A 3,683-nucleotide genomic window follows, 5' to 3' on the forward strand; every position below is an offset into this window, starting at 1 on the left:
GAATGACTCAACTCAGGTTTTTTTTTCCATGTATGACATGCAAACGCTCAGGACCAGATTTCTTGTAAGTTCCCACGAACACTTTTGTTTGCCTATGGAGGTACAGCATATCGGTGTTCGATTTTAATAGTGATTATTCTAAGCAGACAACTTTGTTGGGTTTGTAGCTCTATGGTTTTACGGTTGGGTTAAAAAAAATGGGACTGCTGTTAGTCTGAGCACGGAGGACAGAATAAACGGTCGGAGTCAACCAATGGTGGTCAGCTAGAGAGCAACGTATACACCCAAAGGAGATGAACACAACCTTCATCGTACTTTTTCACCATGCAAAAGTCTGCATCTTTATCAGCTGACAAAAACGAAATGTTGTTGTTTTTCCCATCAGATGCCTATTTTAATTTGCTTCTGTATAAGAAGCAATTATAAGTCCAGTGGCTTCTCCTTTTCGTTCAAGCTTTGGTTTTCCCGACATTCTTTTAAGTTGAGGAGTTGCGTTTTGTGCTAACTTGCAGTATGCAGTTCCAACACTAATGGGCGTAACAAGTTCAAGTGCTCAAGCCAGGAATCTGCTCAGACTAAGGCCAAAAAGGTCTCCGGTTTCTGGTCAGCGCGCGCGTCGCTGTTGACCTGCGCGTCGGCAAAATAAACAAGTTTTTTATTTGGTATGAAACGTCCAAACTTGAGCTTCCAACTTGCTTAATTAATCTACTGGACTTATACTTCTGCGTAATTTTAACGTGTTTTTGATGGGTATACGGTTGAGTAATATGTATATGTAGAGTAAAGGAGACCCTCCAGTTCCCCATACATTTAGTCGGGCACTATTTTTCAGAAGACGTCATTCCTGTACTATAGTACATTTACATCTGGGAACCAGACAAACGAGGTGGTCTTATGTCCTGTGTATATGTACAAGCTGAAAATGCTTTCCGGAAAAATCAGTGCGCACTTTTGGAACCATCTAGCTGCTGCTGACCGGTAACCGTAGACTTTATTATGTTTTTTGGCCTTAGCTGCTTGTGGTAATCCTATACCAGGCAAGATATGGGACGGAGGGGTACCCCCCTTATCAATCCCTATACACACTCTAGACTATTGTTAACTAACACACCCCCCTCCCCAGAAGTCTGTAAAGAATTTCTGAGATTCCGATCAAACAATGACCAACACAAAGGCGGCGGGGGGGTTCTCTCCGTCCCATATCTTGCTTCAAATGGGTAATCCTATAACAAGCGACCGCAACGTAACGGCGGTCCTACCTATGCCGTGGGCTTTCATTGCTGGCACAACTTTCCGGTCAGTGCCACATGACCCAATGCAAGGTTCCGTTGAAGAAAGTCCCGTTGTGCCAATAACGGAGACACAAGACAAACAACCTATGCCCACCTTGTAAGCGTGTGGTTGACTAATCGGGCATTGCACTCGCGTCTTTCCTTAATCCAAAGATAAGACCTGTTTTACGTTGAATATCGATTGGTCTTCGGACCCATTAATCCTTCAGGATGTGCTTTTGTGTGCAGCTTCGGATTTGCTTGTTGGTCTGATGAATGGTAGCTGCTTGTGTTGAAAAGAAGTCATTATTAAGTTCAACCTGTTCACTGGGTTAGGGGAACCGTTACGGGTGTCGTTTTCTTCTTATGCTCTGTTGTTGCCGAGCCTTTTTTAGCATGATATAGGGCTCGGCATATGGGGGTGAATACCTGGATGAGATTCAAATGGTTACTTTGAAGTTTATTAAATTATCGAACAACTTGGCCCATGGGTGATTCTGGAAAGCTTTCACTCCTTCATAGTACTTCATCATTGTACGTACATGTACTTAATGAGAAAACAACGGTGACTTCGTAGTTCGTGCTGTTTGTTATCGGGTAGGTCACCGGGATCGGGGATGGGTTGGTCAGTGCATGGGTGTACGTTCATGACATCCAACATAGGTCGTGCACCATCTTATTAAACAGAACTGAGTCTATTAACTTGTTTTTGGAACCACGAAGGCCACTTATATTCTGATATGGAGTCTAGGTGCACTATACAGTTCTGCAGGCAAGTGCGTTATAGAGCGTCATCGTATAAGACTGCCTCCATATGATGAACCCATTCAGGGCGAAATTAGATGTGCCAGTCACTGTGGATGCTGGTTTTCATCAACTAAACGCCACATTCCATAAGTACTTCACTTCAACACTGCATGTATGTTTTCTGCCATTGCTGTTTGAATTTTTAAAAATTATTTGAAAAGACCAAACGACAATAAGTGTGACAATTGGGAGGGTGCTTTGCGTGCCATATGCGTTCAATTGCGTTCAAGTTGTCAACTGGCAACTCGTCATGCAGTCAAGTTGAATGTGACCAGCGAGCACGCTCAAAGCCATCGAGAAAACTCTTTTTCATTACACCTTTAACCAAACAAGACGACAGTTTCCAGACATTTTTTTTAGTGTTTTACCACATTATAATTGGCTTCCTGGCAGGTTATCGCAGTGGAACTTTCAAAATAATAGTTATACCCCTTTACAGGGTTGTTTCCATTTTAAGATAAAAATGCAACACAATTTTTTCAGGCCAACGTGCAAATCCCGCAACAAACATCCTTGCAGGGTTTGCAGGTTGAAGACCAATCGATAAAACACACAATCCATTTCTATGACTAGATTAAGGAAGGACCAGTTGATTGAACGCTTAGCAGTGGAACAAACGGCGTAAGTACAATGCACTACAGACGAACTTCTTAAGGTTGGTGTGAGGAAAAAATAGGGTGTTTTCCTCGGCTGTCCGGCATTATAGAGCTTGCGGCCTATACAATAAAGACGCTGGTGTAGGATTAGACAAAGATTATAGAGTACCAGTGGATGGAAAGGAACCGACCCGCCCATATCCGACCCGGCGGCCCCGGGCATCAATATAACTCCACATACATTGTCATGTGTTGAGCAACTCAGACCAGACATAAATACAAGAAAGTGAAGGTTATTCTCCAGAGCTTGGACGCGTAACGTTATTGCTAGTTCATGATTCTTCAGGTCAGAATACCGAACGCAAAGAAAAAAATCTCTGACCAAACAAAACCAAAACAAACGGTCTGCAAAGAAGGGTACACAGCTACCTCCTTTGCTTAAAAAAAAGGCCAGATGCAGCGTTCTGATTGGTCCAGAATCTGAAAAGGGGCGGGGCTTCTCTCTTATGTTGTAGACCCAAGCACTATATTCTTGATAGTACTGGTCGTCACCCTCATTATGTAACGTTTGCCTTTTTTTTCCATTTTCAGTGTACTGTACTGTTCCTGTGATGTGACAACTGAATTCAGAATAACCGAATTAATTGCTTGATACTGGATGGAAAGTGTGTCTTGAAGTCACACACGACAGTTTGGAATTATACTAGATGTGTAGATAACATAGTATTTACTGATGATACTTTGATTGGTAAGGTAGAACGTATCCGAATGAGTGTCCAATCTATGACTTTTGTCAGCGTTTACCAAGGCACACATGTCTTTTTCCAACCGGGAGAGATGTAGCCCCAGTTTTCGATAGAACGTAGCTCCGCCCACAGCACCAGCCTAATTGCTTGTGTGGGTATGATTATATACCGAGTAATGCTGTGCTGATTTTTTTTTTTTTTTTTTTTTGTGGCGCTCATCATCCACCACATATCCTAACTCTTGCAAGGATATTATCGCCAGC

Source organism: Acanthaster planci, linkage group LG03 (assembly GCF_054643075.1).
Source record: "Acanthaster planci isolate LZ-2023a linkage group LG03, COTS_SCS, whole genome shotgun sequence".
In the NCBI taxonomy this organism is placed as follows: domain Eukaryota; kingdom Metazoa; phylum Echinodermata; class Asteroidea; order Valvatida; family Acanthasteridae; genus Acanthaster; species Acanthaster planci.